At 47.0% G+C, this 24,067-nt stretch overlaps 1 long non-coding RNA gene across 1 annotated transcript; it reads right to left on the bottom strand.

The window, feature by feature from the left end:
• Window positions 1-1,795: 1,795 nt before the first annotated feature.
• Window positions 1,796-21,304, bottom strand: LOC149855693 (uncharacterized). The gene is made up of 3 exons (XR_016438442.1): window positions 21,092-21,304; window positions 10,549-10,698; window positions 1,796-2,343 (listed from the first exon to the last, which is right to left on the bottom strand). It is a non-coding gene; the product is annotated as an uncharacterized LOC149855693 (long non-coding RNA).
• Between the last annotated feature and the right edge of the window lie 2,763 nt (window positions 21,305-24,067).

The raw sequence follows: 24,067 nt of genomic DNA on the forward strand, positions 1-24,067 counted from the left end.
TTCTCTTCTTGGGCTGTAGTTTTGTAGGTGTTAATTGCTGCTCATTAACTTGTTTATCCAGACTAGCTACTGTGTTCCACAATCAACCATGATTCATTCAGGGGCCTGCTCCATACAGAGATTCCTGTCCTTGGTAACATTGTACAACTTACTTTTAAACTTGTAAAAGCATCTATAAGTTCTATTTTCACTACAAGTACACCTTATGTAAAAAAAATAATAATATAATAAAAGAAAAAGAGAGAAGAAGGAAGAAAAGGTAGAAAAGAGAAAGCATCCCCAAAAGGAGGCAAATACTGCAAAAGGGGCTTTTTGCCATATGAAGGAGCTTCACATTTGAGGGGGTGGACAGGCAAAAAGGTTTCTTGCTACAATATTTAGGCCCCAACTCAGCCACCCTTACTTTATACCCTTATAAGATGGAGGACTTTAATGTAGTGGATGTTATTACTGGCATGTTATGAGTTTCAAGCCCAAATAGTACTTGCCAAATTTATTAGATTTCCTTTTTTCACTTTCACTTTTTCTTTCCCCCTCCCATAATTGGCATTATATAAAGTCCCTGTTTTGTGGAGATTTCAATATAAAAACAGACGTCACAAATGAGGAGGCACAAGGCACCACACTGTCAAGTGGTTATTTTGCATAATTATAAATTTGTTTTGATTTTTTTACAAAGAAATAAATATATCTAGAAATGTAGTTTATAAACCTGAGCAAGGTAGAAAGTTGGGATGGCTTGTGGTGGCAAATGTGGTATCAAAATTATCAAGGGAAAAAGATTATGGAGGAGATATGAGACAGAGATAAGGAGAAATTATCTTCTCTGATTACTTTCTATCATCCAGAGCTGTAGCCCTTCAAGAAGAGACATAAGCAGAACTATTCTAATGGTTAGATAATAAAAGTAGTTAAAATTATTGACGGAGTCCTGACACACTCATCACATTTGTATTTCCAAGCTAAGAGCTGAAAGAAAAAGCTGGACCAGTGTGCCAGTGAAGGCAAGGGAACTATTTCAATTGACCTAGCAGCTAAAGAAAACAAAAGGCTAAATATGCATCTCAAAAGAAACCTGTAAAAGGTGCATTGAATATAGGGAGGATTTTCTGTACATACATCCTCACATTTCTCAAAACAGGCATCCAATATCACTCTAAGGCAGGGGTGGGCAAAATGCAGCCCGCGGGCCAGATGTGGCCCACCAGGCCATTCTATCCAGCCTACGGGGCCCCCCAAAATGTAGAAAATTAATATTTATCTGCCCCTGGCTGCCTGTCATATTGCCCTTGATGGCTTGCCAAAACTCAGTAAGCAGCCCTCCATCTGAAATAATTGCCCACTCCTGTTCTAAGGTGTTGCAATGTCTCAATCATCTACTGTATGTCTGGAGTTCTGTATAGACCATCACCAATATAAGCTACTGCAAATTTGTCCCATTGAAATACAAATACCCCAAAACAGGTTTGGTGACACTTCTAAAGACCCTGTTGAAACACTCAGACTCATCACCTGTAAATTGACCTTTAATTGCAGGAGATGCAGAAAAACCCAGTCTGCACACCTAGACAGATCAAGAACAGGAGCCAGGCAAGTAACAGTTGTGCTATGATCAACCTTTCCCTCCCTGTTTGTTTGGATTCTAATTGGCCAACCATCAAGGAAGAATGCTTTGAAACTATACAATTAAACAGTATAAGAATTAGACAAAACTGTCAGCAAGGTGTGTGCAGTTCAGACCAAGTCATCCTGCCACCCAGGTGACAAGTGAAGGATCCATGCTTTAAGGCGGATCCATGCTTTAAGGCTGTGCAAAAACTGCTTCCTGCCTGCACTGGGTAAAGAGCTCTGTGCAGCTAAGATAATACTAAGGACTAATAGCTTGATTTATATTGGGAAAGAGTCTTTTTCTGTTATTTAGTGTTGTAACTTGTTGGTAGTTATTAAAAAAAGCATTTCTGCTATTCATCAACCAAGTGTTGTGTCAATTTATAAAGTACTAGGTTAGAAATTCAATTTCTAAGTGCAAGAGGTACCAAAAACAAGAAATACAGTTTACTTATTGGCTATAGTCTTCCCCACAAAAGCTTTCAGATGGAGTGCTATTAAAATATTTCAGGCAAGCTGTTGTTTCTTAATTTACACCCACATGTATAACTGGCTCTTTTCTTATTTTCTTTAGAGGTATAAAGAGCTCAGCAGTTTCACCTGATAAGCCTTAGTTGGCTTCATTCACCCCTGAATGTGCTGTCTTCTCTTTTCCGCTTCCCCCAAACTGTAGAATTTTTGCATACTTGTAACAGTTCTTAATGATTACCCACTGTAGGCAATTTCTTTAGCTCACTGCAAGAAGACAAAACAAGGGCAGGTTAGAGATGTATATTATAGAGTAAACAGTATAGTACAAAGACTCAATCCTGCTCCACTTGCAATCAAGAGAAAATTATCCCAAATTCAGATTTTAGTGTTACTACATTTCAACAACTTCCATTTGACTGAAGGACTGTGTGATTAAAAAAAGCAAAAAAAACCCCAACAAAACAAAACTCTGCCCAAAGTTCACTTCAGAAAATACACACTTAGAAGCGTAATTGCCCTGAGTGCAAACATTCAATGCTTTTTAAAACCTTTGAATAGTTTCTTGGTAAACAGTGTATTGTCCTGGCACTTCAGGTCATGGCTCCACCGCCTGTCCTGCAAACACACAATGCCTCTGATTGGCTGGCAATATCAGGGTGCCAGCTAATTAGGCAATTAAAAAAGTGATGGAATACTGACACAGTACCACAATACCTGGTGATCCTAAGTCATCCTTTCTGGGTTATGAGCCAGCAAATGGGTGATCTGATTGCCTTTACTCACTAGGGCTTCAAAAGAGTGATCCTGTTTGTCTGGTAGCTTCCAAAATTCTGTACAGATTTTAGGGGTATAGGTTGTAGCCAGGTTGATCTAAAGACATAGACAGACAAAGTTCTTTGGAAAAATTCACTACAATTTAGTAAACCACTTAAAATAGTTGGAAAAATTCTTTGCAAGCTTTTGGGTATAGGGACAAAGGTTGTTTGTACCTGGAAGCTTGCAAAGAAGAATTTTTCCAACTATTTTAGTTGGTACAGATTTTAGGGAATCTATTGGGTTCAGGAACGAAAATAAAATCACTGCTTCTTTTGCAGGTAGCAGATTGGGAAAGCAGGAAAAGTGTTTCCTTTCCTCCCATTGAAAAATCTGAGGCTTTTCCTAAGGGGAACATCAAATATGCTATGCCCCAGAAGGTTGTTTTGTTTTTTTTATCAGCAGGTAATTCTAGGAAGTGAACATTACATTAAGGCTATCAAGACCATTTTATGTTACTAATCATATAGCCAGGAAAAGCAACAGCTAAACAACAGTAACTAATAAAACAAACAATATGGGATCTTAACAAAAAAAGCTAACTGCCCTATGTATATATCTGTGGGATTCCCAGCAGGATACCTCAGCCTCTGTAACAGGCTGTCTGAATCAGCTTTCTATCAAGTTTACATGGTTCCAAGCCATTATTTGAGTGACCAGGATTATTAGATATTGGTTTTAAGATATGAAAACAGAGAAATACTCTCTGTTTCTTTATGGGCCATTCCCAAGGTTTCTGAGACTGTGTGTCTGTGAGCTGGACTCATGGGTTCTGTTCCTGCATCCTGTATTGAGCAGTCAGTGTAAGAGCTTCTCACAATCTACATTTTACATGTGCATTCAGTTCCCCAGACAAGTCAAAAAGCAGTGCTACATAATAGCATGCATAGATGTGCTGATATAAATTTTGGGCATGTTCAAGTACATTTTTACTTTCATTAGGGAACTTGCCCATTGCCAGAAATCAGTGCAGATGAATCAATTTCTAAGACAGTTTAATTGTGAGCAGAAGCAAAACAACAGCAGACCCACATTCAGCACTTGCTCACCAGCATCTATGACAGTATGCAATAAGAGAAATTCAACAATAAGGAGTTTTCTTTGTGTGGATGGATGTCTGCTACCCAGAGGGAGCACATGGGCAGGCCTGGGGACAGAGACTTTACTGACTCTTGTCAGTGACAGCCTGAGGGCGCGGCAAGCCTGGTGCTCTGACAGAGGAGATGAGCTCTGGCCTAGGTTAGATTGCTGCCCTACGAGGTGGGGTGAGTAGGGTGCCACAATGCTCCACATGATGTTAGCAGACTGTGACCTACTGTAAGTGTCAATGGGATGTGGTACAGATGTTCATTATGGTGCTCTAACCTATAGCCTTGAAGTCTGATGCCACATCCATCCAGGGTTATCTTGAAGTAGGATCCATCATTTTTACAGTACTCTGTGCGTGCTGACCATCTGTTTGGTTACGGCTGTAGACGCTTTCTGCATACCTACTGTGCAATAAGTGTAACTTCTGTACCTGGCGCATGTGTCCTGGACACACAGAGGGAAAAGAAGAACCAATCTTATTCTCATTTAGCCAAGTTGTTGCTCTTTTCATTCTACAGCAAGGCTGTGCAACTGGCAACCTGAGGCCTGTTAATCTGTGGCCCCTTGATTCCCCCTCGCCACTACTCCCCTCATTGCTCCAGATGCTACTGCAGCTGGGGGTATCCTGGTTCCCCCTCCATTCTCTGGGTTTCACTGCCTCCCTCTACCTGCAGGTGAGGCAGAGCAAGATGTCACAGCTCAGCACAGTCCACAGTGTGGGAGGCAGCCTGCAATGCAGTACAGCAGAGGAGTCTGCATGGTACAATGTGGGGGGGTTGAGGGCCATGCTCCTACAGTATAGTGGGGTTTGCAGTTGGGGATGTATGAGGGCATGGCCCCCACAGAATGTGGCCCCTGCAGGTGCAACCCCTGTGGAGTGGCCACCAGCCACTAAGCAGTTGGGCAACTGCGCCCTACAGTAACCTTCAGTGTGTTACAAAGGAGAAAAGGGATAAAGGTTTTAGCCATGTTGGTCTAAAAGTACAAGCAGTCATTGTGGTAGAGGCAATATCTTTTATTAGACCAACTAGACAGTTGCAAACAACATTTTTCTTTATTTGCAAGCTTTTGGGCATACACACCCTTCCTCAGGCACAGGAGAATGCAAAGATTATAAAATTTCTCCCAGGCAGAAATGAAAATTCATATTTTAAAGGAAAGCTGGAGGACGGTATAAATTTTCCTGGCCAGAAAAGTTCATTTTAGTTTGGATAAAAGTTGGAGCAGTCTATTTACCTCAGAGAAGTCAGATGGCAAGCAGGATGTTGAATTATGCTTCGTTCTTGTTAAGATGTTTAGTATTTCACAGAAGGATTGGTGATGGAAAGGTTGGGGTGTGGTGGGACAGCACCAAGGCCTGCCACTGGGCTCCATCCCCTGTGTGCATAGGCTGGACCCAGCTGGGAGCAATCCTTTCCCACCACTGCTGTCAGACTCCTGGGTCTGCCACACACTGCCTGGCCCTGGCCCCCTCCTGTAGCCCACCCTGCCCCAGCTGATTCCCCCTGAGCCCCTGCAGGCAGGAGGAGCAGTGCCCAGCCCAGACTGCTACCCCGCCTCCAGCCACCGCTTAGCAGAAACCAGCCTGGGCACTGTCGGCAGTAGCACCCTCTGCCTCTGCCTGCAGCAGCCAAAGCCGGGACTTTAGCTTCAATTTACACCAACTAGCTGGGGTGCCAGGATGTCCTGTGAAATCACTGGGATGCCTCAGCTAATCTGGGATGTATGGTCACCTTAGGACTCACCCACCCCTGCTACTGCTGTCCCCAGCTGACTTGTGCCTTGTGGGAGCCCCAAAGCTGTTCCTGTCCTACTTCTGTTCCATTCCAGCTTGGAAGGCATACAGGTTTCTCCCTGCAGTGCCTGCTCCCCACCTGCCTGCTGGGGAGGAGGTGCTGTAAAGAGTGCCATTGTCACTGTTCCCCAGGAAGCCCAGCTAAGCCTGGCTCTTTGCAAAGTTGCTCCCTACAGCCTGTAGCTAGAGCAGGGAAGAGTGGCTCTGGGGATCCCTCTGCACCTGTATCAACTGGGAAGAGTGGCAGCAGTGAGGGGTGGCTTCCTTCTTCCAGCTTCTGCTCCCAGGCAGCAAGGGTCATGGTGGAGGCTGCAGGAAGCAGGTGCAGGAAGAGGAAATCTATTTGCTGCTGCTGCTGTTCCAAGCCAAGTGCAGCATTCTACACGCTATTCCCTCCCTACACCCAGCAGCTAGAGCAATCGGGAGTGACGCTGGGGCTATCCCCATGTCCAGGTCAGTCTGGGACAGTGGAAGCAGTGGGTGAGTCTCCTCTTCCAGTGTCTGCTCCTGGCCCAGATGCTCCAACTGAAGGGAGCAGCTGTGTGGGTTGCCAGACTCAGCTGAAGACAGCAGCAATGGTGACAGAAGGGGGGTGCAACCACACCACTGTGCACTCCCTGTGGATCCACCCGCACCTCCATACTTTTCCCATAGCCCGTTTTCTTGCCTTTTCTTTTAACCCTGTTCTTCCTCTGCCCCTCTTTTGTTGATACTATCTAATTTGCAATAAACTAGTAATCTCTGTCCAGTTTCTAGTGTAGAAAGAATAACATTAAAAAAACCCAGTCTCACAAAAGGCACTAACAGATATTCTTTTCAGCAACCAGATCAAAAAAGCTGAAAGTTAACTATTTTCTCACCCTGAAAGTAGTGAGTTGAAATCAGGGTTGGCATGTTAGCAGAATGATGTGGGGGAATCTTCTACTGCTCCTTTCCAGATGGCACTTACTCAGAATGAATACTTATTTCTCAGCATGGGAATTTACAAAAGACCTTCACAGATGAGCCTATAAACTTCACACCATCAACCTCCTTGATACAAAAAATCATGGACTAACTATAGACATTGGATTTATGACATTATAACCTGCCTAACATCTGACTTCCCAGGTACCTCTCCACTATTTACCAGCTACATTTATCCCCCGCCCCTTCCCCCAGCCTGTCTCTCGCCCAATGACTCCTCGACTTACATCTTCACTGACTGGTTTTCTTGCATGCATACCAACCTCTGGCTTCTTTACTATTCATTCCATCCAAGAACAGCACACACCAACTGCGTATGCTTCCTCAGCCTGATGATGGGTATTTATACCCAAAAGTTTGCAAAGAAGATTTTTTCCAACTATTTGAGTTGGTTTAATAAAAGATATCAGATTTACCCCAAAAACCTTGTCTGCCTATGTCCTTAGACCAACACAGCTACAAACTATACCTCTATTTCTCAGCATGACACACTTCATGAGCAATAAAGTCTGCCAAAGACAAACCTATCTTAACATAGCATATCACAGATAAGCACAAGGCCTGTTTTCTCAGCAGTCATGGTCAAGATGAGTGAAATGTTTTGAACTATTCTGGTTTATTCTACCTACTCTCTACCACAGTTTAGATAAGTTAGATATTAATTATGAAATAAAATCTGTTACCGATTTCTACCTCCATCCACAAAAAAGGAAAAATAAATCCATTGTGAATAATCAAGACATACAGAGAATTACTTTTTTGTTTCAGAGTAATATTATTTGACAGCAAAAATTATGCTTATATAAGTGTTTATGCTAAGAATTTGTTTAAATTATATTGTTTTATAATAAAATTATGTGGGTCTGATTCTTAATCCTAACTTGTACAGCCAGAAAATTTATACAAATAATTAGTCATTTGAAAATAAATGATAAAAATAGAAATAAGTGGATTCATTTCAAATGAAAGCCTTTGATGTCCTTGTGAAGTGGTATAGAATTTGAGCTTCCTATCTTGAAATGCTTTACTAAGTGTTGAGTTAAATACTGACAGTAAAGGAAATGCATAGGTACAATAGAAACTTGATTATATAGTATGTGGTATACATAAACTCATGCTAAATTATAATAGAATTTCCCCAAAAGTATGTTGTCCATTGATTTAAACACACAATAGTTTCAGGGGGTTATCAATATGGCAGAAAACATGTAGCCTTCAAGTTATTGAAAAGTATTTTCAATTAAATATGTACTTCAACCCCCTTCTCTAAATGGTTCTTTGTGTTTTTACTATCTACTGTATTTACTCACATACCAGATGCACCTCCCCCACCCCAATCATCATCCCCTGCAAACTGGGGTGTGCCTTAAGTGGGAAAACTGATGTTCTGCCTGGAACAGGTACCTTTCTTTGATTCTTGCTCCACTAGCCAGCAGCACTACATTTGTATTCAGGCAGCTGAGGGAGTCAACTGACTTATTGGCTCATTTTTCTTCATAGGTTTTTCTGTGTCTTTTAATAGTCACTCTATTTTAATGGTCTTGATTTTCCACTAACCAAGCTAATCTTTCTTCTGGCAATCTTGCTGTCTATTAGCTACTTCTGGTTTCTCTTTCCCTGTTTCACAGCCCTCTAGATTATTTTTAGCTCTTTTCAAAATCATAGCTGGGGTTCCCACTTTTGTTTAAGAAGGAAAGGGAGGGTGAGTGAGCTGACAATTAAACTATGGAAAACATCTTTTTCCTTTCATTTTGCCTTCCCAAACACAAGATGCACCTCTTATTTGGGGGGTGTGGTATGTGAAAATATGGTATGTGGTCTGATATACCAAGGGTGACATTCTAATTCTCTATGGTGATCTAAGGCATCTTCTACACATTACATGTATCACACAATTAACAGATTAATTGTACAATTTATTTAGACTGGCTACATGTGCAAATTAACCATCATATCATGAAAGGTCTATCCAGCTATAGAGTTGGAAAATGTGTACTCATTTTATAGCTGGTACCTATCCAGATTTAATTTGCACATGTACCGTAGCTATACTGCCACAACTGGGAGCCCTGTCAGTCAATGGGGCTCCCAGCCATGGGGGTGCACCATGCACTGTGATGACTGGGAGTCCTGCAGCTGAGGAGACTCCCAGCCATAGCACTGTTCCACCATCTATTGCCACTGGGAGTCCTGTCAACTGACGAGACTCCCATCTGTGGCAGTATCCTATGAGCCCCTGTGGACTGGAGTCCCATTAGCTGATGAGACTCCCATCCATGGCAGTGCCCCACATACTGCTGAGGATATGAGTCCTGTCAGCTGATGAGACTCCCATCTGTGGCAGCACTATAGAGTCATAGAAAATTAGTGTTGGAAGGGACTTCAGGAGGTCAACTAGTTCAAACCCTTGCTCAAAGCAGGACCATCTCCAACTAGATCATTCTAGCCAGGGCTTTGTCAAGCCAGGCCTTAAAAACCTCCAAGGATGGAGATTCCACCACCTCTCTAGATAACCCATTCCAGTGCTTCACCACCCTCCTAGATGGGGTGCTGTTGCAGATGACAGTCTCCTCAGCTGATGAGTTTCCCATCTGCACAGTGGGAGCCAGTGCATGGGGAGCCCAGGTTCACAATTCTGAGCTTCCCCTACACTGGCAATAAGGGGTGATAGGATCTAATGTTGGATCTTACAATCATGCCTTCTGCCATGAATGGTGTGGCATGCCAGGAGGTGCAATTGTGTGAATTAGATCCTATCACATCTTTACCTGAACATCTAGAGAGGCATTAAGTGATAGTTTCTACACGATTAGATATGGGCTGTCCAGTCACATGACTGGGGGCTCCAGATGGCCACCCACCTGTTGGAGGGGACACCTTAAGCTGTACCAGAGCTGAGAGAACCACAATGCCAGGACAGGGATTTAATGCATACAGTCCTGGACCACTGGCAGTCACCCTATATGCTGTGGCACCCCAAGCAGTTCCAGGCCAGTCCCAAAGGGCACAGGAGCACTCAGAATGGGCAAGAAAGTGCTGCCCACCAGCTCCCTAAGCTAGGCAGTCACTGTGGCAGTTCCTGACAGCACAGCCAAGCAGCCCTGGCTTGTGCACACCCCAATCTGGAGGCCCAAGGAGAAGCTCTTCTGCTCCCTATAGCCCTAGTCCTGGATCAGGTCCCACTGCAGAGAAGCAGGGCAGCCTTGGTGGTGATAGGCAGTCCTGGGCTTGGGCCAGCTGCCTGACATGAGCCCCAGGCATTGGTGATGATCATGGGTCCATGGTCCTTGAAAGGGAAGACATGGCCTCAGAACCAAGGAGCTGGGGGGTCCCATATGGAAGGGCCTATACTTGAAATGCTCCTTCCAGCAGTCCAGCTACCCCCATAGGGCCTCATGAACCAGGGCAGTAAGGAGATAAGCTGAGCCCCCAATGAGGATTGTGGGGTGTAATGTTGCCGATGACAAAATCAGGGACCACGAGAACATAGTACTCTCTCGCCTTCACCCCAGGAAATGGGGAGATGTGTAAGAGGTGTTTGTCATCTTCATTGGCCACATAAAACTTGGTAGCTCAGTCATGCCTGGGACACCTGGGTTCTGTCGGGGGGAGGGGGGGATGCACACACACACAGTCACACCCATAGAACCCAGGCATTCTGACCACTCACACACACACACACACACACACACAAACCCAAACACAGAACTCAAGCATCTGACACACACACACATCTAAACACACTTGGCAGGTGCAGGGTGCAAGGCGTGAGCATGTGGGTGGCTCATGGCAATGAGGACACATACCATGATAAGCTGTTGATTCATCAGGTTCATGTGGGGAGCCGTGATGTCCCTGCCAGCCAATCGGGTGACTCCGCCATTTAGCGCCACTCAGGGTTCTTTGACAGTCCAGGGAGCTTGCAGGGCATGCTGGAAGGCATACAAGAGCTCTCCCTATCACAAGGTTGAGCAATTATTTCAGGTGGAGAGCCGCTTAACAAGTTTTGGCAAGCTCTCTAGGGCTGCATGAGTAACTCAGCCCCTTGACAGGTGACTGCCTCCCGGGCCCCATCTTGTGACCAGGAGTCCCACCCCCTAACCCCTGACCTTTGCCACCAAAAGTCCCTCCCTTTGCCCTTGAAGTACTCCTTTCAGCAAGGGGTTTTGCCATCTGGGAAACAGAAAAATACCAAATTATATTGTAAAAATCAAACATCTACAACATTTATTAATTGGATTTTTGAAAATATTTTTGTCCTGATTTACATGTGTTTGTGTAGTGTACATAGAGGTGACTGCACAATAGCTTAAAATGAAGTCTTACTCTTGTGTATTGTGGGGAGGTGGGTATAGGTTTGGTGGGCTGTGGGTGGGTGGGGGTGGGGGTGGGGGTGTTTGTGAGGTGTGGATAGGTGTGGGGTGGTGGAATATGTGGGTATGTGTGGGTGGGTATGGGGGTCTGCGTGTATGGCAGTGCAAGGGGGGATGTGGATGCACATGTATGGTGGGGTGTGCCCGTGCGACTCACCCTACAAACATACACACACCCTCCCGCTCCTGGCCTTGGGGTATCAATGGGGGTTCCATGCTCCTGCAGTCTGGTGATGCAGCCAGGAGCCACATGGTACTGGAGCAGTGTGCGGGTAGGAAATGGCTAGGGGTGGGGTGGGGCAAGGCTGTTGGGTCATGCTGCTAGCTTCCCCTGGGTCCTACTGCCCCTGGCTCCTGTCATCTTTGACAGGCAGCCAAGAGAAGACAAATATTAATTTTCTAAATTTTTTAGGGACCCCATGGGCCAGATAGAATGGCCTGGCAGGCGGGATCCAGCCCATGGGCCATATTTTGCCCACCCTTACCCAATCTGCTACACCCAGGCCATGCAGGAAGGTTCCAAGCCCCAACCCCCCACAAGGGCCAACATTTGTTATACTTCCTCCCAACCTAAACAGGGGCACTTAGAGCTAAGCTCAAAAGTTAGAGTGCTCCCACTGGGCTTCTTGAACACCTATATTTAGCCATGGGCATATCTCTAGCATGGAGAAGTCTGAGAAAGATTTTATGCACCACTAGAATGCAACTAAAAGGGGAATAAGTAGTATGATGTTTCTGCATATTTAAACACATTTGACTTAGAATTCCACATGTTAAAAGATAAGTTTTGTGGTAAGTATTGAAAAGCAAAATTTTATTAATATCTAAAAGCAATTGATTTTCCTTCTTCAGAGCTTTTAACCAAAAGGGGATCAATATTAGCACACATTTGGGAATTCGTGAACCAAATGTAATTTGGTTAATAGAACTGAACTTGCAAAACTTATTGTGTCAGATCCAAAATAAACAAGGGTGTAAGTCCCTTTGAGATATGGAAGAAAGATGATTCACTCTAACCTCTACTGTGTGCACGGATTCAGGATGGAAAAATCTGTACCATGCTCAGAACAGTGACCTAATGCTCACTTTTGTCTGGGTGTATGTAACATCAAAAATTAGATATTTTGTGGAGGGAGTGATAGAAACTAACAGGAACTGCCCCCTCATCTGTAAAGAAATTAAAAATACAACATCTGTCTTTTTACCTAAATAGGTTCTGTTGCTAAGATTAATATAGTCTGTGCTACAGTGACCTTTATGTGATCCCTAGGTTGACAAAGTAGCTTTGCTACATATAAGCAGAACAATGATCTCTATAATTCATCTGCCACTGACCTTCTTCATCCTTACATGTGTGATGGGCTAGCTGGCAGTGACTTAGCCCAGGGGTTTTGAAAGGGCAAAAGATGATTGGAGTATTTGGGATTCCCTTTCCTTACCAATCTGGTAATGATTTGGCCCAGGGGTTTTGAAGGGGTAAAAGATGATTGGAGGACTTGGGATTCCCTTTCCTCACCAATCAAGCCCCAGCAACTCACCCTCCATGTCCCCTGATTGGCCCCTTGGGTCACCAGGAGGGTGATAAAAGGGGCAGCATGGCTGACTCAGGGAAGACCAGCAGGGGACCACAAGGAAGGAGATTCAAAGAGCTGGCAAAGAGCTGAGCTAGCAGGGTGGGAGCAGTTGCCCCAGAAGAGCCTGAAGGAGTGGGACCTGCAGACAGCAGTGCGACCCTCAGCAGTGCGGCATGCGGCCGACAGGAAAGGCTCCCCGCTGGGCTCCGGGATCCCCTATGAGAGGCTGCAGCCAGCAGGAGAGGCTCCCCAGCTCCAGCAAGGATCTGAGCAGTGACCTGAGAGGTTTCCAGCTCCTCCAATCAGAGGCCAGGCAGCTCGACATGAGGCTCCAGGAAGGTCAAGACCCTTAGCAGCCTGAAGCAGTGCTAGCACTGGTGGTTGTGTGGTAGAGTTTCTGCCCACCATGTGGGTGATCTGCATTCAAGTCCCAGCTTGGGTGACTTGGGGTGAGTGAAGTGATAGGGAGAATATTCCTCTTGCAGAGGAAAGGGGCTATTGTGTTTTCCCCCTTTCTCCCCCTCCAGGTACCTAGACCCTATTTTCCTTGTCATTTGACATTTTGTATTTTGTGCCTTTTATATTTCACCAGCTGGTATTGTTTGTTCTGCTGTTTGTGTTTTTACATTTTGGTTAACCCTGTCTTTTGTCAACTGGATGAATATGTGTACGGTTGTAAGTGTTGCACCTTTGTTGAATCCTGCCCCTCGGGGCATTGTAGTATCCCCTATATCCCCTGGCTTATACTGGTTATGTTCCCAGTATTGTTCTCTCATGAAAAAGTATATGGTTAAGTCCACATTGGTTGTCTGGCTCTGCTCTATAGGGGGAGGAGCGTCCCTACACCTCCCAAAGCACTTGTGCACCTGCTCTGATCCTTTCAATTGGAGAGGGGGTACCTCTTGGAGTACCGCCCAGGTTACACATGACCTTGAGTCCTTTCAAAGAAAGGCACTTCTTCCATCTAGCTACTTGCTCAAAACTAAAGCCCATGTTATCACTGTTAAATGTCTTTTTGTAGGTTTTAAAAGGTGGTCCCAAATCTTATTGTCACATGTGGCAGTAAGCAAGTACAGGAAATGAGAGTTTGGTTTCTACTGTTTAAAAAAAGTTTAGCAAACTCAGGCAGGAACTGTTACCTCATTAATCAGCTCTATGATCACAGAACTCTGGGAAAGAGAAACAGCTCACCTCCACTGCCTTCTCATGGGATTTGGTGTGATTTTTGTGCAGTGACATTTGAGAGTGTATACCTGTATGATGCATTGAATTTGCTGTGCTGGGTTCAGCAAACTCTACTCTGACTACTGTAGACTGTTTCAGTTTTTTGTCCCACCCTCCTTACTGTGCAAACTTATATAGAATGCAGTTTCAGTACTAGTATTTGTTCTAAGAGGCACATTAGAATGTACTTTACATGTGTTTTGAGAGACAGCTTTAAAAAATAATGCAAGCTTGTTTGCATTCCTGTACCACAACCTCCTCTTTCAGCAGTCACAGCAATTAAAAATCAACCAGGAAAAGATTGTGGTCAACAGCAGAGCTGCACCAACATATACACTTCCTTGTTCAGTTATCACATTCACCATTTCATACTCGTTGCAAGCTAGCATTATAATAAAAGGAAGTAGCACTATGATGGTGCTCAACACAGACATCAGCATTTAGGCAGAAAAAGAGATCCAGAATAAGTGTGTGTACACAATGAAGTCTTAATGATACAAAGAAGGGTTTCCCCACCACAACCCCTGAAAAAGGGGGAGTTATAAAAGCTGTTTCCCTCAACATGGATTTAACATATGTGCAGTACTCTAAATATTCCAAAACAATGAAAAGAGCAAAACTTTTTTTTTTTTTTTACTGGACCACCTGTATAGTTGGGAGAGACCCAAAATCATGAGTCAGGACAAAAACTTATATCTTTAAAACAATTAGATTAAAATTAGGTTGCTTTTGTTTACATCCTGGATTTTGAACTTGATCCTATTTTCTAAGCTTTTCTTTACAACTAGGCAGGCTATACACTTATCTTTTTAAATGAAAGCTAAGATTGCCACACATATTAAGGCTTTAAAATGTCAAATATCCTATGAGTTGGCAGCATTCTAATTCCCCTGTGTGCACGGGAGCAGGGTGGGCAGCAGTGCAGGGTTGTGCCCCTCGCTGCTGCGCCCACCTGCAGGGAAAATGTGGCAGGGCAGCGGGGAGCTGGGAGCAGGCAGCTTTCTGCACCCCTCGCTGTGTTCTGCTGTGCTGGGTTCCAACACTGCTTTGCAGAAGCAGCAAGGGCAGCACAGTGGGGAGCATTGCTGGTATGTGCTGCCTCCCCAGAGCCCAGAGCTAGGCCTGGGAGGCAGCTGGGGCTGAGGCTAGGGCAGAGAGGCATCAGATGTTTGCAGCTGGCCCAGGTTCTGGGTAGCTGCTGATAGCCATGGAGCCCAGACTCTCCCTGTCCACTTCCCTTCCCCGAGAGGGCTTTGAACAGTCTGTGCCAAGTGTCCCTTTTCCAGGTAGAGTTGGCTGCATCCTCTCCCACTGATTTCTGGTAGCAAGACTGGAGTTCACTCAGACACGTTTTAACACAGTCTGTTTGCTCAAGCTTAGTATGATTGTACATCAGGAAGTTCCTGTACTGCAGGGGCGGGCAATTATTTTGGGCAGAGGGCTGCTTCGTGAATTTTGGTGAGCTGTTGAGGGCTGCATGGGTAGCCCCGCCCATTGACAGTTGCCCCGCCCCCTGTTCACTATCTTCGGACCAGAAGTCCCACTCCCTAACCCCTGACTTTTGTCACTGGAAGTCCCTCCTCTTGCCCCTGGATGTACTCCTTTTGGGGAGGTGGCCTTGGAACATGGTCTGTGTTATAAGACCCAACCACCCAACACCAAACTACCCCACTCGCCATATCTGGCCCAGAATCCCCTGACCTCAGAAGATCTACCCCTTGACTGGGAAACACTGTCTAACAACAGGGCCCACCCTCACAGTGCATGGCCTGCTCCTGGGGCCCCAGGAGTTCTGCCCTCTGGGCCATGAGGCACAGGGCAAAACTTACCAGGTAGCGAGGGGTTGTGACCCCTCTAACACCATTCCCCGTTAGTGGGGTTTCAGGGGCATCAGACCTCCACCAGAACAGAGCCAAGCCAACTGAGTCAAGGACTGCACACACAAAATCTTTCAGAACAAAGAATTATAACAAAGTATAGATAAAGTATCATATACTAAAAAACTGCAAGCTTGGACCTGCATGTTAAGGAAAGCTACATGTCCCTGCAAGCAGATATTGGGCGACCAGGATGGATGGCTAGAGACCCTCTGGGTTAAAATTCATGGGGAACACGGCACAGGGGACACAACGGTGGGAGTCTACTACAGACCTCCCACCCAAAGTCCTGAGCTTGACCAGGAGTTCGCCCAGGAGCTGGCTGAGGCCGCATGCTCCAGGACCATGGTTGTCATGGGTGACTTCAATTACTCGGACAACTCATGGAAGGATCACTCAGCAAAATTCGAGCGGTTGCAAAGCTTCCTCTCATGTGTGGATGACCTCTACCTGACTCAAGAAGTCTATGGGCCAACAAGAGGCAAAGTGTTGCCTGACTTGGTACTGGCTACTGGGGATGATGTAATTGGCGACCTAGTGGTCGATGGGAAGCTGGGTGACAGTGACCATGAGCTGATCACCTTCACCATCTGCCGTAAAGCTGGCAAATCAGTCAGCAACATGGAAGTCCTTGACATAAGCCGACTTTGACAAGCTCAGGAGGCTTGTCAGTCAGGCCCTAAGGGACCATGACCCCAGGGAGAGGGGAGTTCAAGACAAGCGGTTGCTCCTCAAGGGAGTGATCCTCAATGCACAAGCTAAGTCTATTCCAGCTCAAAGGAAAGGCAGCAAGAGGGCACAGCAGCCCCCATGGCTCTCCAGGGACCTAGCAGACCTCCTAAGGCTAAAAAGAAAAGCCTACAAAGGATGGAGGACAGGATTCATTTCCAAGGAGGATTATTCTCCACTGGTCCAGTCCTGCAGGGAGCAAACCAGGAAAGCCAAAGCTGCAACTGAACTCCAACTAGCTTCGAGCATCAAGGACAATAAAAAGTCCTTTTTCAGATATGTGGGGAGCCAGAGGAAAACCAAGGGCAACATTGGACCCCTGCTGAATCAGATGGGGCTACTGACGCCCAGGAAAAAGCCAACCTATTAAATGGGTACTTTGCGTCGGTCTTTCATCAGTCCCAAGAGATGCTATGGGACAAGTCCCATGCCCACTACGGGACAAGGAGGTCCGGGTGGGGGAGATCCCCTGCCCTCCATAAATGCTGACCTCATGAAGGAACATCTTGAGAAGCTGGATACCTTCAAGTCAGCCAGCCCTGACAATCTACACCCCAGGGTACTCAAGGAGCTGGCGAGCGTCATAGCCCAGCCCCTGGCACGGATCTTTGAAAACTCCTGATGCCCTGGTGTAGTGCCCGAAGACTGGAAGAAGGCCAATGTGGTGCCTATCTTCAAGAAAGGGAGGAAAGTGGATCCAGTTAACTATAGGCCCATTAGCCTGACTTCTATCCTGGGGAAGATCTTAGAAAAGTTTATTAAAGAGGCCATCCTTAATGGACTGGCCGACGCCAACATCCTAAGGGACAGCCAGCACGGGTTTGTGGCAGGTAGGTCTTGCTTGACCAATCTCATTTCCTTCTACGACCAGGTGACCTATTACCCGGACGAGGGAGAAGAGATTGATGTCATATATCTTGACTTCAAAAAAGCCTTCAATCTGGTATCCCATGATCACCTCTTGGCGAAACTAGCCAACTGTGGCCTTGGGTCCACCATGATCCATTGGCTGGGAAATTGGAGGGTTGTAATTGATGGCAGTCACTCATCATGGTGTCCTGTGACCAGTGGGGTTCCTCAAGGCTCTGTCCTTGGACCCACATTGTTCAACATCTTCATCAATAATGTGGACATTGCAGTCGGAAACGTACTGGCCAAGTTCGCCGATGACAGCAAACTTTGGGGCAAAGCATCCATGCCAGAACACAGGCAGGTGATCCAGGCTGACCTGGACAGGCTCAGCAAATGGGAAGACAAGAACCTGATGGTGTTTAACACCGAAAAATGCAAGGTTCTCCACCTTGGGAAGACAAACCTGCAGCATCCTTATAGGCTCGGCAGTGCTACGCTAGCTAGCATTATGGAAGAAAGAGACTTGGGGGTCATCATTGACAAGATGAACATGAGCCTGTAATGCGATGCTGTGGCTAGTAATGTAACCAAAACACTGGCTTGCATCCATAGATGCTTCTCAAGCAAATCCAGGGACGTCATTCTCCCTTTGTACTCGGCCTTGATGAGGCCACAGCTGGAGTACTGTGTCCAGTTTTGGGCTCCACAATTCAAAAAGGATGTGGAGAAGCTTGAAGGAGTCCAGAGAACAGCCACGTGCATGATCAGAGGTCAGAAAAACAGACCTTATGACAACAGGCTGAGAGCCATGGGGCTCTTTAGCCTGGAAAAGCACAGGCTCAGGGGTGATCTGATGGCTACCTGTAAGTTTATCGGGGTGACCACCAAGATCTGGGGGAACATTTGTTCACCAGAGCTCCTCAAGGGATAACGAGGTCGAACGGTCATAAACTACTACGAGACCATTTCAGGCTGGACATAAGGAATAATTTCTTTACTGTCCAAGCCCCCAGGTCTGGAACAGCTTGCCATCGTAAGTGGTTCAAGCCCCTACATTGAACACCTTCAAGAGCAAATTGGATGCTTATCTTGCTGGGATCCTATGACCCCAGCTGACTTCCTGCCCTTTGGGCGGGGGGCTGGACTCAATGATCTTCTGAGGTCCCTTCCAGCCCTAATGTCTATGAAATCTACGTGGGGCAAAGAGCCAGCCAAGGCCAGCGTGGCAGCACCTGGTTCCCAGCTGCAAGGTCAGGACCTCATAGCCAGGCCCATCCCCTCCCAGCAAGGGTTCCTAGCTGCAAGGCAGGGGCTGGCAACCCACAGTGCAGAAGCCAGCCCAACCTGCCCTTCCCCTCACCTGCTGGGCAGGATCCATCTCAGCCCTCCTTACGTGTAGGCCAGCAGAAGCTAGCCCAGCCCCCCTTCCCCTCACCAGTACTGGTCACCAAACCCCACCCACAAGTGAGGACCCAGCCTACCTTATCAGGCCTCACACAGCAAAAGCTGACCAACCCCCCCTCCCTCTCACTGGCACCAGTATGACCTGAGCCATCTCAGCCCCCCTTCTCCCATGCAGCACAGCAGAAGTTAACCCAGGACCAGGTCCCCTCACGGGTGCAGCCCCATCCAGTGTTGCAGGACCCATCCCATCCTGAGCCACAGGGGGCTCAGCCGCAGCTTTCCCTCCCCAGTGCTGGCCCGGCTGGGCCCATCCCATCCCTTTCCAAGCAGCATGGGGCCCACACTGGCCCAGCTGCGACTTCCCCACATGCTGCTGGGGACAGGACAAGCCCAGCTGGAGCGGCAAGGGCTCAGCTGCACCTTCTCCCTACCTAGCTGGCCTCAAGCATCAGGAGGTTCCACTGCCATTTTTCCTGGATGATGCCAAGCCGATGGTCCCCGCCCATCCTGAGTGGCAGGAGGCTCCACCACTGCTTTTCCTGACCAGTGCCAAGCCGGCTGGGTCCATCCCATCCGGAGCAGCATGCAGCCGAAGCCATCTTCCCCACATGCTGCTGGGGATGGGATGAGCCCGGCTGGGTTGGCACCAGCCAGCAGAAGCAGCAGCTGATCTATATGCTGCTTGGGACTGGCCCAGAAGCAGCTTTCCCTCCCCAGTGCCAGCCCAGCCCAGCCCAAGCTGCCCAAGGCAAAGCCGCAGCTTCCCCTTACCTCAGCCAGCCTGCCTGGCCAGTCCCAAGCGGCACACAGCTCAGCTGCCACCTCTTCTCCCTGATGCTGACCGGGCCAGGGCTACGCGTGGCACAATCAGCCCACCTGCTGCTTCCCCTCCCAAGCTGGCCCGGCCCACGCAGCACAGCACAGCACAGCACAGCACAAGCCTGCCCAGTAGCTGCTGTCCTGGGCTTACTTGTGGGGCAGGATCCTTTTGTCCTGTGCAGGAGGGAGAAGCCAGCCCAGGCACTCCTTCCCCTCACTGGCGCCACAGGATCTGGCCCAGTCCCCCTGCCCCTCTCAAGCTGCAAACATGGCCTGAGCCAGGGGCAGGACAAGGCCATCTGGGTCAGGCTGAGGTCAGGGTTGGTTGTGTAGCAACCAGAACCCAAGTAAACAGCCCAAGGTGCCTGCAGCCAGTGGATGGTGCTGCCGGACCACTGGGCCTTGGGCTCCTTTCCCAGTTTCTACTAGGCTGTGGTCCTCAATCAACTGTTTCAGTAGCATGGAGGAACTGTCTATGCCTGCCCTCTGGGCACTGCTGGCTCTGTCTTCCTCACAAATGATGCAGTTGAAATCCCTTGCGATGATTACCGGCCAGCTGCTTAGCATTGTTAGGGCCATGTTTTCCAGGAAATCATACCTGGTCTTTGCTTTGGCTGGCGTGTACACATGCAGAACTTCAAACTCTATCCCATTTCCTTCCATGGTGGCTTGCAGCAGCTTGCCTGCCACTATTACTCTGTGCTGCAGGGGGTGCATGGTGTCTCTTTTCCCTGGCAGACCTGGAAGTGGACCAGAAGTAATTCTGGTCCACTTCTAGGTTTGCCGCCAAGCATGCGGGCCCCCCTGCGGGACGCTCCATCTGCCCCAGCATGGCAGTGTTCAAGAGCTGTCGTGCCTGGTACCTTGAGATATGTAGACAAAACATTTAAAGCTGTGTCTATGGCCGAATTGCTGATTCTCTGAATCACCATCAAATCTTCAGATTCAGATTTGGCTGAATAGAATCCGGAACAGTGATCTGAATCAACAAATTAAATCACTGTCCCTGATTCAGGCCAAATCCAAATCAAATGAGGTCTGTTTTGCATACCCCTACTGTCCACATTTGTGGCAGTTTGGGTTGGCCTCTATAGTAAATCAGGCCCTTGTGGTGCCCCAGGTACAGGAAGGCTGGCAAATGCTGCATTGCCCCACAGCTACTGGGGTCTCTTTGTAAGAGTACTGTAGCAATCCAGGCCCCAGTCCAGCCTTCTCCTCCTCTCTTGTTGTCACCTCCTCACAGTGCTTACTCAGCCAGAAACAGAGGTCTGCCTCATCTATTCCTGTTCTGCACAGATCTATCTTTATAATTTTCTGTCTCCACTGAGTTCCCTGGGCATCTCTCCCATAGAAAGCATAATCCTTCAGCTTGGGGTCCTCCCCCACCTGCTCCAGACATTCCTAAAAATGTGGCCTGGCTTCAGGGCTCCTGAGTCCCACCACCTAATCATTGGAGTGCTTTTGCTTTCGTACATAAATTACATTCTCCTTATTTACCTGGAGCAGCTTTCGCAGGACTTTCCTGTTGAATTCTTCTCTTCTCATGCCACTGGGGAGATACTCAGGCTGTGAATCATATCCAGACACCTTGAAATCCACGGGGAAGCCCCTTCTCTTTGCTCTGGTCCTGGTCCTCCAGCACTCATGCCTTTCTTTGCAGCATCTGCAAAGCTGCCTGCCATCTGCGCCTCCTGGACTCCTGTGCTGTCTCGACACCTGGAATCCATAAATGAGATAACAAACTGCCCTCCCCCCCAACCCCTGCACATGCCGGGGGGAGAACAGGAGGTCCCCCCAGAAATCTTTAGTAAAAGGTAAAACATCTATAGCTGCTAACGTAAATTATGTAGGAATTCATGTGCTTGCATCAGAAATCAGTGCCAGGCCTCAGAACCCTTTGATCTATACAGCTCATGTGTCATGGAAACCTAAAATTTACAGATTGGTGTTTTTTATTTCCTGCCATTAACTAAACACTATGCATTAAAAACTTAGAAGCAAATAAGAGATAACTTGTAGAGTGTAGGGCTGTAAATCTACAACATATAGTACATGATGGAATGCCTCTGCCCCCGAGAGCCGCGCTGATTGCATCAAGGCTCTGTTTCAGGCACAGCAATCTGACCATGTGCTAAATATTGAAGAAGCAGACCCTAAGAAAGTTAAAATGGCTGACTCAGGTGTACAGCATGCTAGAAAATGTGTTGGCTAATAAAAATAAAAAAACCTCTTCATAAGTTAATATACATATCAAAACATTAAAGATAAGCAAGGAAGCATTTATTTATTGTATCATGGAAAGATTTCCTGCAGTAGAGGATCCAGCCCAGCAGTTCTCAATCTTCTTCGACTCAAAGCACCCCTCATTGGACTCGAGGCACCGCTCCATAATTTCTGTGAATTCAGTGGTAGCCGATTAAAAAAAATAATGTATATATTACAATGTTTGTCTTCTTTCAGAGGGGCCAAGCATTGGGGGTAAAGGATTGGCAAAACAGGGATAAGCTTGAGCCTGCACTTATCTGCTTATTGCCCTTTACCTCATGGCACCCTTCAAAGAATCTGGTGGCACATCTGGGTGCTGTGGCACCCTAGTTGAGAATCACTGATCTAGACATTGTAAAAGGACAGCAGATTTCTGTTCCATTCAGTTATCAATCAAGTGCATGTGGCAGGCAGACTGTATTATTATATAGGTGAATCCTTTCCTTTACTTGTGGTAGAGGTGATATCTTTTATTAGATCAATTTGATTTTTGCAAAAAAAAATTATTTAATTGCAAGGTTTTGAGAACAAGCACCCTTCTGCAGAAATAGGAGAAAAGACTGTACATGTTCTCCTGGGTAGAAATGAATGTTAATATTTCATAGGAGAGTTGAAGGTGTGGTAAAATCTCCTGTTTGGAACAGCTCATTTTATACGCAGATTAGGCTCAGAGAAAAATTGGAATAGTCTGTTTACTTCAAAGTTGTTTGGTAGTAAGCAGAATGTAGCCATATCTCCTTCTGGTTATGGTGTTTCGTATTTCACAGAGGACTAAAAGGATGGAATGCTCTTCTGGACAGATATTTCTTATGTGGTAAGGTGTGTCTGAGCTCTGTGACTATGCAAGTTACCTTGAACAAAGGCAGGAACAGGATCTCAGGTTTCAGGTCGTCAAACTTGCTTCCTCCTTGTAAAATTATGAAGGCTTCATTTCAAGATATCACCTCTACCGTGAGTTCTAATTCCTTTTGCTTCTAGACCAATATGGCTACAACCTGGATACTTGACACATGGAAGACACTGAATTTTAGCTGATTCTTTAAATGCAATCTTCAGAATTTTACAAGGAGGAAGCAAGTTTGATGATCTGAAACCCAAGATCCTGTTCCTGTCTTTGCTCGAGTTAATTTGCATCATCACAGTGCCTCACCAGAGACTTTACCAGAATCAAGAAAAGGGGGTGGGGGGAGAAAGGCAAGAATCAAGAAAAGGGGGTGGGGGGTGAAAGGCAAGTTAATCTATTTATGTCCCAGGGCTCCTGTATATCCCCAAAGGCATAAAAGTACATAAGGCTTGCAATTTTTAAATTGACTGAGACTTTTGTCCCTGATAAGAATTAAGGAATAAAGAAGAAAGTTTGGCAGTGATGTTTAGTTTTTTTGGGTTTTTTTTTAAAAAAAAGCCTCTCAGGGCACATCCAGATGAGTGCAAATGTGACTCTTGCAGCATCTCAAACTCCTTTGAGATGCTGCAAGATGCATGCTGGGAACAAAAAAAGGTCCCCACACTCCCCAATATCTTCCCCAGCTTCCCCCAGCTCCCTGATCGGTTCCCTGCCTGGCCCTACCCCCACACAGCTCACACACACTGGCTAAATCAGCAGCTGTTGGGGCCGCTCAGTGCCTCATAGCACAGCTCTTCTGCATGGTGCGTGGCAGCAGGGATCGGCCCCAGCCACCTGGCACCCGCAGTGCCACAGCCACATTGCACAGGGGGCTGTACAGGGTCCACAGCCTGGCAGGGCGCTGTGCAGTGCTGCAGACTGTCGGGTAGCTCAGGGCCACTTGGACTGAGCAGCGCCAAGCCCCGGGTGACAGCCACAGTGGCCCCAGCTGCCTGACAGTGTATGGTACCGCGTGGCGCCCTGCCAGGCCAGGCTGCACCTGTGTGATGCAGCAGTGAGGGTGCCAGGCAGCCAGGGCCAATCCCCACTGTCCCCTCCTGCCCTGCATGGGGGCTGTGCCATGACGCCTCGAAGGCCACTGCTGCTGCCAGTAAGTAGAATACTGCGTCTAGAATACTGTGTCCAGTTTTGGGACCCCCCCTACAGAAAGGCTGTGGACAAACTGGAGAGTCCTATGGGGGGCAACAAAAATGGTCTGGGGGCTCTGGCACATGACTTATGAGGAGAGGCTGAGGGAACCAGGCTTACTTAGTCTGCAGAAGAGAAGTCTAAGGGGGAATTTGATAGCAACCTTCAACTACCTG

This window comes from Crocodylus siamensis, chromosome 11, assembly GCF_052110815.1.
Source record: "Crocodylus siamensis isolate JL-2025a chromosome 11, ASM5211081v1, whole genome shotgun sequence".
NCBI classification, from domain to species: Eukaryota; Metazoa; Chordata; order Crocodylia; family Crocodylidae; genus Crocodylus; species Crocodylus siamensis.